The sequence below is a fragment of the Sorghum bicolor genome, chromosome 1 (genome assembly GCF_000003195.3).
Source record: "Sorghum bicolor cultivar BTx623 chromosome 1, Sorghum_bicolor_NCBIv3, whole genome shotgun sequence".
NCBI classification, from domain to species: Eukaryota; Viridiplantae; Streptophyta; class Magnoliopsida; order Poales; family Poaceae; genus Sorghum; species Sorghum bicolor.
The window spans coordinates 18,148,635-18,161,305 of NC_012870.2; the positions used below are offsets into that span (position 1 = coordinate 18,148,635).

Consider the following 12,671-nt stretch of genomic DNA (forward strand, 5'->3'; position numbering starts at 1 on the left):
GCCGCGCCAAGAACAAGAGCATCGGATTCGGGGTCGCGTTGGCTTCCCATTGGTTCATCGAAGCAGTGCTACCCCTGTCCTCCCTGCGTCCGTCGCCGAAACCGCTCCCTACGGTGAGTTAGCTACTACTAGCTTGTCATTCCCGGATCGTTTCTTGAGCATTCTTGGCGCGGCGAAGGATTCTTGCATGCTGTAGGGCTGGGGGCGCTGCTGGCTTTGGTTGTTGCCGAATCGGCGAATCCCGATTGATTTGGGGAGCGATTCTTCTTGCACGCATATTTTTCGATTCGTTTGCTGCATAATCCCGTTACGTTAATTGTTTCTTGTTCAGGATCCTCAGTGCAGCACTAGTCTCTGCGTCGTCCCACGCTTGAATCGGGTCACCGCCGCGAGCGCCTGCCTTCCCATCCTGGGTACCCGGAACGAGTTTCTGGGCTATATGCCGGTGCGCTGCATCACTGGTCTTCTAGAGCTTCTGGATGGCACCGGCAGAGGCGAGATGCTCCAGGCGGATGCTGCTCTAGTTGGGGGCGAGGCGAGGAACGGTCAGCTGGTGACCGCTCTCGCCTTCGTGGCGGGGAGGGGCAAGGGCATCACAACCTTGCCCCTGCACTTGGAGGAGCAGGACGTCGGGGCTGTGCTTGACGGCGACGACGACGTCGAACCAGAACCTGCCGGCGTGGTCGTGGTCGGTGCCGACGACCTGGTGGTGCAACCGGACGAAGCGCAGGAGGAATTCGGCGTCCAGGAGGAGGACGCGGCGCTGGATGGGCAGGCTCACCAACAGGTTGCTCAAGCCGTACGTGCTGCAGACCTCCGCCTTGTTTACATGCCATAATGATTTCGCTAGTGTAGCACTTTTGTTGGTTTGTGACAAATATTATCCAATCATGGACTAACTAAGATCAAAAGATTTGTCTCGTGATTTACAGCTAAACTGTGTAATTAGTTTTTGTTTTCGTTTATATTTAATGCTTTATGCATGTGCCGCAAGATTCGATGTGACGGAGAATCTTGAAAACTTTTTGGTTTTTGGGGTGAACTAAACAAGGCCTGATTGAAATTGAATTGGAACTTCTGCTCTCTGCTGACACACAGTTTACAACATTTTGGTTGAACTTTGGATTTTGGGCGCAGGGACTGCAGGCCAACGCCGACGCCGTCGCCGTACAGGAGGCTGCCGAGGATGCTGGCGACGATATCGCGCAGCAGGTATATATATATATATATATATATATATGCTCGGTATCTCGTACCTGCTGGCTAGCTGCTTTTCTCTTACTGCTGCTGATAATATGAAGTACTGATAGTTGATACTGCTGATACGGTGTTACATAATGTGACTAACTCATTGGTGCAGATAGATGTCACGCTCGAGTATCTCCAGGAAGCGTATGAGGTGATGGTGAGCAAGCACCGGTATATCAGCTATCTCGTTGAGGAGAAGAGAGTCACAGCGGAGCAAGCTGCAGCCCGGAGCGACTGGAGCGTCGTGGACAAGGTGCACCGAACACTCCACAAGAAGATTCAACAGGCTATGAGTGTTTACGACGGCAAGGACAAAGAAGCCGCCGAGTTTAGGGCCGGGATTCGCTTGTCAGGCTAGGTGTTCGCCGGCCGCCATCTCCACCGCCGCTCCTTCGGAGGCACCCGGCGCACCTGCTGACGGGGCGCCGTGGATGAGGTGCCGCACGGCATCTCTCTCCTCTTAAACTGTCGATCGATCGGCTACAAAACGCTATGCGCTGCCTGCTAGCCTGCTACTGCTATATTGCTATACTTGGGGGAATATTGTGAACATGCTGCTTGTCTGATTTGCATTTGCTCATCGTCTTTTCCTGTTCCGTGTGCGTGTGGGTGGCGCATGTGTGTGCATGCTTTGGGTGGCCCATGCGTTATTAGCTTCTGAATTTGTTGTTTCCGAACTGGCTGGCAGGCCATGCATGATCACAGTTTTACTCATAGTTTTGAGTAATGCATGTGTGGATTTTTGTTGGATTAGTTCTAACTGAAACCTTTGTTCCAAAGAATTTTAAAATATATCTAAAACATTATTAACATGTGGCCGCTCTCAAATCATATCAACTGAATCCTGTAGGTTTTCTTAGGTTAATTTTGCTTGTGGTTAATTTTGGTAAACCTTTTTAGCTTGTGGTTAATTTTGCACATCTAGAATTTACAGGATCTGCCCAAATTTTTAGTATTTTTATTAGGCATAATTAGGTGCTTTTAAGCATATTCAGATTTTACAAGGGGTAAACAAGGTTGAGGCTTTGACAAGAACTTTTGCCATGTTCACGATGATTTCTGCACTTCGGTTGAAGATTTGCGCGTGCTCAGTTTTACAATTCTCTTTTTTCGGCAGATCTCTATCTCTTCTCATCTTTATCTTTATTTCATTTCATTATTATACAACTAATAGAAAACGTGAAATGAACCCGTGCATCTGGCTTGGCTGGTGAAGCCATCCACGATTCCCATGCGTCCCCCTTCGATGTTTTTTTTTGGCACCGACAAGTATAGAGATGTCCATGCAGCCTGCAGCTTAGTGGCCTAGCCCGAAGTAAAGATGGCAATCTTTACACGAAACCCGAAATCCGATAGGTAATTACCTCATTAGGGTAAGGGTATGGCTATTTTTTTAACCTATAGGTAAGATAATGGAAAAAAAGCTTTACCTAGCAGGTAAAGTGGGTAAGGGTGTGGGACTGCATTGCTCATACCCGTTAACTCATGGGTAAATTGAACCTGATAAATTATACTAGAATCATGGAACTTGTGGATTTTATGACTTGTTATCTAATAATGATGGATTTATCCATTAGATCATTTGGTTGTGTGTTCATGTAGCTTGTATATTTGAAGAGTTTATTAATGATTTATGATATTTTGGCTAAATTTGGGAGCCTGATATATTAAAACATGTATCTTTTCATAGCAAATATTTTTAAAATCATGGGTAAAGATAACCCATGGGTTACCCGCTACCAGTATGGGTAAGGGTATGGGAAAAAACTCTTACCCGTGCACGGGTATGGGTAAATTAGCGGGTAAAATATTTTCTCGTGGGTAAGGGTATGGGTAACACATACCCAGTGGGTAATTACCCATTGCCATCCCTAGCCCGAAGCACGATTTTTTGCCTCGGCCCGACCTGGTGCTCTACGGGCCTAGGCCAGTGTATAGGGCCATGACTGGGCCTCCACTCAGGCACGTCGGGTGGCACGGTCCGGCATGACATTTTAAGATAGGCCCACTGGTGGCCGAGTAATCTCTAGTTCTCTAGGCCTGCTAAGATCCCATCATGTTCCTAACCCTATAAGTCCTAACTCATTTCTCTATCCCAGTCTCCCACCCCGGTGCACTCTCTCGCTCTTGGTTCCTGCCTCGCTTGTGTGACACCCTTTCCCTTCCCCTCGTGGCTCGTGGTCGTGAGCGCCCCCTCCCTTCCCTCACATCACGTGAGGTGCAGCGTGATGGCCACCGCTCCCCTTCCCTGAGGACGTGCCCTTCTCTCTCCCTAGTCACTTGCTTCTCTTCCTCTCCGGTTTACCTCCAACATGCCTCCTCCACTCCATCAGCACGTTGACCATGTAGATCCAGCATCGAGTGCCTCTGGCCATGAGTATTCGATTACCCTGAGGCCCGATCCTCAGTGAGCACGTGAGAGCAAAGCATGGTGATAGACTGATAGAGGCTCCCTTTGGCTCTTGCTCGGCGAGCGCATGGTTTTAGTTCTTTGCATTTCAATTGTTAACTAAAATATATTATCTTGTTGTAGTTACTCTGTTTAACCACGAGCGCAGGATCCGGCTCCAATGGCTTGATTCGGCCATAGCGCCATCCTAGAGCGCACGACGATCTGCTAGGTGGCTACTGGTTGTATTTCTTTGACAAGTGGAGAAAATTTGACAAGTGAACAAAATAACCATCCATGCTTTCAGTAAGGGAATCGGTGGATAAACAACATTGGAGAAATGCTTGACGAAGGAGCATCATTCCATTGAGGCGGCTGCATTGCTTATTTGCTTATTTTCGGCATGGAGAGACAATTGTTGGTTGCATGAATTAGTCTTGTTTTTAAATTGCTTCATCATCAATGTGTAAATATTTATATATATAAACATATTTGACCAAATGGTTGTAAATCTATAATTGGAAATGCAATAAAGAAATGTCATCATATTTATCATTCAATAAGTCTTTGTGATTTCTTACAACAAAAATAGATGGGCTAAATGGTGATATAAGCATCCATGTCATGATCCACATAAGCAGTCTAGATGATGTGACAGTTCATCTATGACGGTTTAGAACTGTCACAGGTAATGGGTTTGGGCTGGGCTAACTAGGCCTTGGGCTTTGACGGTTTGAGATCATCACGAATTCTGTTAATCTGTGACGGTTTTCTAAAAATCGTCGCGGAGGTTAATCCTTGACGCTCAATAGGTGTCGTTCTCTAAAACCGTCACAAATGTTGCATAGTGACAGTTTTTTGATGATCCGTGACAGAAATTTTTCGTCATGGATTAGCAAGATTCTTGTAGTGAGGCATCGCGTGAAGGCTTCCTCTCCGTTGCTATGACCACGAGCACGACTTCCTCCGGCGGTGGCGCTCCCTCGTGAGCCTTGGGCGGGCATGACACATAGCATTGGCCGTGCTACATTGTGTATGTATAGGGAAATTTCTTTCTACACGTATGTGTAGTTACTCTCATCTTCAATAAACTACATTGTGTATGTATTCATATTTGTTTATCGGTTTGAGTATGTTTATATACTCATATTAAGATACTCTAGATCTTACCACGCGAAAATTTTTCAAAAAAAATATATTTTAAATATATTACTAAAATGCCACTACTATATTATATACAATAAGCATAACCATATACTCTATGTATGTATGCATACTTAACGTACATATCACTCTAGATGGTCTAGTATGATCATATACTTTGTCTATATACATTTCGTCCGGTCATATACACCTTAAATCTAGAGATATATAGATGAGAGTAACTACACGCGCGTGTAAAAGAAACGTGTCATATATATATTCACAACCACAATTTACTAATTCTTCTAGTGAGTGGACATCTCCTAGTATTTTAGCATTCAAAATTTAGTATAAACTTTCCCTACTAAATGTCTCCTAGTAGGATTCCCTAGTGTTTTGACTAGTGGTAGTATTTTATAACTACTTAAAAACACTAGGAGAATTCTACTATTTTGGTAGTGATTTGTGTGTGTGTGTGTACACAAATGAAATGAAGGGTTGTCGTCTCTTTGTGACCATCCTGCGTCTGAACTGAAATAAAACTACGTGAGCAATAAATCACGACCTCATATGTGTTGTTTACTGGGCAAGTGGGTACTCCTCCATTGTTAGTTTTATTCATATTTTGCAAAAAAATTTGGAAGTAAACAAGGCCTAAGTTAAACATTTGTAACTTTGACCCCTGATTCAAAAAAATATTGTTGATCATGTCATAAGACTTATGTTTTTAGATTTATTATGAGAAATACTTTCACCATAATATTTAATCATGCATGTTCGCTTGTCTAAAAAGTTATGGTTGAAAGTATTGTTTGCTAATTTGTTATGACAAGAAAAACACTACTAACTGACTTACAGATTCGGTAGATAAGTTCAAGCGAACAAGGATTGTGAAACTATAAGGATTTTTCAAAATGGTCAAAAATAGCAATGTTTGACTTAATACAAAGCTAATGTCACAAGTAAAGAAACGGAGGGAGTATCCTCCATGATCATTATGCAACAATAACACACATGTTTCAAAGGCGTGACAATCACCGCGACAGGCTTTCATCTTTCCAACACGCAAACTCCTAGTAGATCATTTTCCGTCATATTGAATCTTGCAGAATGGACAATTAAATATAGATTTAAAAAATAATTAATTACACAGTTTACTTATAATTTGCGAGACGAATCTTTTGAGCCTAGTTAGTCCATAATTGAACAATATTTATCAAATACAAACGAAAATACTACAATACTTATTTTGCAAAAAAAAATGGAACTAAACAAAGCCCTGATCGAGCTACAGCGCAACACCAACAGAACCAAGAAGGACTATCAACTGGAGCAATGTGTGAGCCAGAACTTGCGCTTGAAGATGTCAAAGCACTTCGTTGTGTCCCCATGGAAGCGAGGACACAACGCCTTCTCGGCAAGAAGCTGGCTTCACTGACGGGGGCGACAACCAACAAAACATGCTCCACATTCAGATGGGACTTGGGCCGGGCTATGTCAGCACGACATAGTCCTCTCATGCTTTGTGCCACTTCAAGTCATGTCCACTAGGCTTGCGAGGCACATCGGGCCATGCCAGTATTAGCACAATTCGGCCCAAGCACGGCACGGGATATGCCTCTGGATCAAGCATGGCTCTCAAGTTATTTTTACTAGCTTTTTGTTTGCTCATGATATACCAAAATAATGTACACACTATGTTCATAATTTTTTAATAATTTTCATAATCTATTCACAGAATTAGATGGGAGATATATAGTATAGTAAATGCTAGAAAATTGCATTTTTTATGTGCTATTTTCGTATCGTGTCGGTCCGAGCACAGCTCAACATGCGGGCTTAAGGTGAATAAGTCTTGTTTGATTCATGTTAATGTGCCTGAGGAGAAAATACCTCTGCTCACTGGAGTTTTTTTGTTGTGTCGATGGAGAGCATCCTTTTACCATCTAGGCCTTCCTCTTGGTACAACAAATCCACTTGTTAAGAACTTTGCTCCTCTAGTTTGCAGAACTGAAAGAAAGCTCTCAGCTAGCTCCACCTTCCTTTCATACTCAGACATAGACTTCAATTAGTCAATTCAGTGATTTCATCCCTGCCCACCTACTATATGTGCACGATGAAGCTCCCCAATACAATGGTCGATGCCATTGACAAGTTCAGAAAAAAAAATGTCTATGGAGAGATAATGATGTCAATGCTAAGGGGTATAATCTGGCAGCTTGGGAAGTGGTGATTGTGCGAAAAAAAATAAAGGGGGCTCAGGAGTGAAAATTTTGAAGCGGCAGAATATGAAGCACTGCAGCTGAAACATCTGGATAAATTTTACAACAAGGTGGAGGTACTTTGGGTTTAGCTCATCTGGACCTCTTATTATCAGAAGAATAAGGTCCCCCATTTGACATCAGCTAAGGGCTCCTTTTGATGGAAGGACGTCCTTAAGCTTAGGGATATTGCTCATTGTCACTTTGACAAGTTCTGTGGGTGGTGGACTCCTTTCAGGATCAGTCGTGGTCTTCCAGGTTTGAAAATCTCCGTTCCTATGCAAAGCAGCAAAGGTTACTTCTATCTCAGTACAAATTAAACAGTGCTGCAAACAGTTGATCTTCTTTAGCTATTCCGGTTGCCTATGTCGAGGGTGGCTTATAATGAGTTCCTATAGAGTTCAAGGATGTCCTCCTTTGCCCTTCAAATAAAAGATCCACCAAATGATGCCAGGATCTATGTTTGGAATAATGCTGGCAAAACACAATTATATGATGGTCTTATTTCTTTTATTCCCGTTACAACACACTGATATATTATATAGATATAAAATAGATAATAAAACAATTAAAAAGGAAGCTAAATAATGAGAACAATCAGCTAACAATAATCATGGTAGAATCGGCAATATCTATCCGGGCAGTTCGGGACTTCCTCCGGGCGGCTTATGATGGGTGGATCGGAGGCTCCGGCCGGCTCTGGCTGCTGAGGCGCGTCCGGCGCCGCTTCGTCAAACTCCCTGTGCATCAGGAGGCGCTCCATCTGGTTGTCGAGCGCGGCTATGCGCGCGCGCCGGAGGCCATCGCGCTGCAGCCTCTTGGCGTAGGCAGGGTCCTCCCAGTAGTTGCACTTGAACATCTTGTCGTTCTCCCTGCAGCCAACCTCGGAGTCGGACTCGCTGTCCTCGTACTTCCTCTTCCCTAGGACGATGACCTCCTGTAGATGGTAATGGTGCCGCTGTTTCTTCGCATCACTCGTTTCATCTAAGGTTGGTGACCTCTTCTTCCTCGTCGTCCCGGACATCACCAGGTTGCTGTTGGTAGCTGCCGCTGCCGCTCCCTCCGGTGGTAGTGCATGAGCTCTAGTGCAGCAGCCACCGCCGTTCATGGATCTCAATGGATGTATGTGACGTCCGCCGTGAGGTCGATAGATGGATGGATCGCGCGATATGGTTGCTAATGCAAAGAGCCTGCAGTGCCAGGGCCATATTTTATTAAAGCCAGGGGCTGACCGTCCAGCCTCCTGCATACATGGTACAGTCGGACTCTGGGCTTGACGGGGATTGGACGGACGGAGAGAGAATTCTTGTCCGATCGAGCTGAGTCTAATTTACAGGCCAACCTGCGAACGGCTCAATGCAAATAACCGCTGAGTCCAATTTACAGGCCAACCGGATGGATTCGCCGAGCGGCGAACGGCCCAATGCAAATAACCTAAGGATGGTTTGTTTTTCGGTAATGGTACTATTAAGACGTTCGTCCGCGTTGGACGGACCACCGACTCGACCGAGTTCGTTCGCGTTGGACGGACCACCGACTCAACCGAGCTTGACGTTTTGCTTTCTCTGCCCGTTCTCATCCATATCGTTTCCCCCGTTTCTGCTTTCTTCTCTAAGAAGTTCCCTCATCCGCTATTCTCTATCCCTCCTTTGCATTTGCTGGTTGCTAGAACGGAGAGTCACCGTGCCCGTGCACTAGTAAGCTCGGGAACAGAACCTCGCCGCCTGCGCTGCCTTCCCCCTTCTTCCCTCATGCCACCGCGCTCTCCAACAACCTCGTCGTCCTAATTTCCCCTTCTTTCCTCGTGTCACCGTGCTCTCCACGTACCCCACCAGAGACGAGGATGACGACGGCGGCTCCGACGAGGTAGGTGGCAGAGGGATTTAGATCCGGTGCCTTCTTCCTTCTCTAGATCTAGATTTGAGCCCTCCTCCTCCTTCCCCATCCTCTTCCTGTTGCTCCTCCTTCCTTCTCCTCTCCTGTTTGATGGTGGCTAAGATTTCAGTAAGCTTTTGGTGTTTAACTCTTTTTTTTTAATTTTGTAATAGAAGATTTCTGATGTTGTGCTAGTGATGCTTTAGATGTTGCCGTTGTTGCAACATCATTTTCTTCGATGTTGCAGCAAATGATTTTTAATGTTGCAGTGGATATTTTTTTATGTTGCAGAGCATATTTTTTGGTTCTTGCATTAGATGTTATTTTGATGTTGCAATAGCTTTTTTTGCTTGTAGCAGCAATCTTTTTTTTCGTTGTTGCAGCATATTTTTTTTTGTTGCAACATCATGTTTTTTCAATGTTGAAATAGCATTTTTTCGTTGTTGCAACAGAAGATTTAGGAATATTGCAATGGTATTTTTGTTTGCAACAGACCTTTGCTAGTGTTGTGCTAGTGATGCTTGACATGTTGCTGTTTTTGCAACGTTATTTTTTCGATGTTGCAGCGGATGTTTTTTAATGTTGTAGTAGACATTTTTTATGTTGTAGTTCATACCTTTTGGTTGTTGCATTAGATGTTATTTTGATGTTTCAATAGCTTTTTTTTGGTTTGTAGCAGCAGTTTTTTGTTGTTGTTGCAGCATTTTATTTTCCATTTGTTGTATTAGATGTTTTTTGTTGTAGGCGAGGTTAAGGACAGGCAGATCTGTACGTGTGGGGGGCAGTGGCATGTCCCTGGCGTGACGAGCGTGGGGAAAGGGTTGGTTTCCTTTCTTCTTCGTATAGGGGCGGCGGAGGTGCTCAGGGTTGGCGAGGTTGAGGACGGGCGGATCCGTGCACGTGGGCGGCAGGGGTGTGTCCTTGTAGTGGCGAGCGGAGAAAAGAGTCGGTTTTCTTTCTTCTTCATACAGGGGTGGGCGAAATCGGATTCGCATCTCTACTTTTTTCTTGTCCATGTAAAGGATGAGCGGAGACGTGTACAAAGGACCAGCGTCCGGTCACTAGCGCCCGGATCGGACGTCCGGGCGCTAGCAGTACCGTTTGTTTTTTTCTCTTTCATTCACGTAAACAATCTTTTCTTAAAAAATATACCTCTCTCTCTCACGCGTGTAAAAAACGCGTCATATATATATATATTTTTCTACTTAGTTTTAACTTGTGGTGTAGAATAATATTCTACATATAAGGTGTAGAATAGCGCTACCGTGTGTGTATATATATATATATATTCTTAATATTTAATCATGAAAATTTCAATCCACCAAAAATCTGTCCGCCTTCGCCGAGTGTCCCCGTCTCCGACCGAGTTCCGGAACTGGTGGAAGAGGAAAACAAAATAGAATTTTTTTTACGGTTTCTAATGCAAAATCTTCTATACATATCAAAACATGTTGACAATAAAAAAAGTACAGGAGCCTAGGTACAAAATGTTTGTCCTATTAGTTTACTTTTCTTTTATTCTTTAAATTGGTTAAAATTGATAAATGCGTAGTAATTCATAGAAAAATCTAAAAATTATAAAACAAATTTTGTTCAGCTCCACATATGTAGATCCATGCAGGAAAATAAAAAATATTACAAATTTTAGTACATTTGTTTACTGGAGATGCTTGCGAGCGGTTGAAAATTGATAAATACGTAGTAATTCATAGAAAAATTTAAAAATTATAAAACAAATTTTGCTTAGCTCCACATATGTAGATTCATACAATAAACAAAAATATCATAAATTTTAGTATATTTTTTTGCTGGAGATGCTTGCCTATGCTTTTTAGTGCAAAATTGAAATTGTAGTTATCTGCTCCAATTATTATGAAAATTTTATGGTAACCTATTTAATGTGATGCTTGATTTATGGTAAAAGTTTTAGTATCATTCCTGCATATCTCGTTGATTTACTAATTTATCTAAATTTATGCTTGATGATGCTTTCACTACCTTTGCATGATGTGTTGTTATGTTATATGAACACTTCATAAGCTCATGTGTTCATAATCTACATACATTTAACTAATATATCATATTTCATAGGAATCCTAATTAAAAAAAGCTAGCAACAAACTTCTCATGTTTTAATATAATACTAAGGTATATTAAGAGATAATATTAGAGTAAGATAAGGTTTGACTAATTTCTAGTTTTATTATTAAATAAATATATCTCCGAGGTACATATTATTGTAAATATTAACTATCTAATACCATAGATGTTATGGTTATCAATAAAATAAATTATAGACTTTAAATTTTATAAATAGATACATAACATACATTTGATGTTTTTCTTCCATTGCAACGCACGAACATATTTGTTAGTATTGCTATAAAGTTGTTGGAGATAAGGACAAAAAAGAAAGAAAATAAAGAAATAACAAAACTGTATCGTCAGTGAGGGATCAGGGTAACCCGTCTAGAAGACATATCAATCAAGGTTGAGAAATTCCAATATGACACATAATAAAGAAAAAAACACACACTTTATCGATGTAGAACCAAAGATATCAGAACCTTCAAGATTATTATGGATCCTCTCACGCATGAGTTTTTCTCAACCACCACCTGATGGCAAAACTCCCATACTGTAAAAGAAGAGAAATATCACACAGGTGGTGTTGCAACAACTGCGAACACAATGTTAAAATATACTCTTGTGGTTCGATTTGATGAGTATTTGTAACATGATCCACGATCTAGGGATGAGCACGCACGGCGAGAACGACAGCGCGGGCGCTTAGGGCGAGGACGACGTCAGGGTGTCCATGGCGAGGAAGACGACGTGGCTGAGCCAAGGCCGCACGGGCACGCACGGCGAGGATGACGGAGCAGGAAGAGCAGGCAGCGGCGCTCAGGTTTGGCTTGTCCCGATGATCGCGTGTCGGGGTTGTGGGGCTCATCTGTTTGGCGTGTGCGATGACGATGTGACGCGCGGGGAAGCGTGGGAATCGCCCCGCCTGTGGTTCGCACGCAGGTGGCCCCCGGGTTTCATGGAGGCATCAGGGCATCCGGCGGCATCAGGGTAATTAATGAGCAGTTTCTATCTCTATTAATTAAATTGCCAACTCACTGTTTTGCTGATGTGGCAGTAGAATTAATGAAGAGAGAGAGTATAAACTGAAGAAATCGTTTCTACCCTGGGAAACCAGGTCTATGCTCGCAACGAGGCCGATGGAAACGCCAAAAATACCACTGGGAGAAATCATCGGTTTCTATCGGCATTGATGGGATCGAGTGCGCCTGCGGTGGCAGGCCGCTTCTCCTGCGAGCGCGTGGCTTCTCCCCGCACCCGCACCTTCGTTTATCCTGTGTGCGCTCCACTCCCTTTTCCCTTTCACGTGATGGCTTTCTGCAGTGATGTGATGGCTTCAGTACAGAGGAGACCTAACATCTGGAGACCTGCGGCTTGGCTTCAGTTCACGTGATTTGTAGTGCATGCAACAGTTCTGGAAAGTGTGTTTGCGGGTTGATTCAGTACGATGATTCATCTGGAACATTATATATGTGTTTGCCATCGTGTTGATTTGCTAGTTGGTAGCTATTGGAAATCGATGACAATTTTTTATGGTTCTTTGCAATTGTATGTTGTCGACATATGTTAGTTGTAAAAATAGTTGCCACAGTTGATCTATCTGTTTTTGGTACTGCATTTAAGTTATCATTTATGTTAATGAAGTTATAGAAATCATGGATTGGAAAGGA

At 43.2% G+C, this 12,671-nt stretch overlaps 1 long non-coding RNA gene across 1 annotated transcript; it reads right to left on the bottom strand.

The window, feature by feature from the left end:
- On the bottom strand, positions 11,434–11,896 carry LOC110432993. The gene is made up of 2 exons (XR_002450348.1): positions 11,684–11,896; positions 11,434–11,554 (listed from the first exon to the last, which is right to left on the bottom strand). It is a non-coding gene; the product is annotated as an uncharacterized LOC110432993 (long non-coding RNA).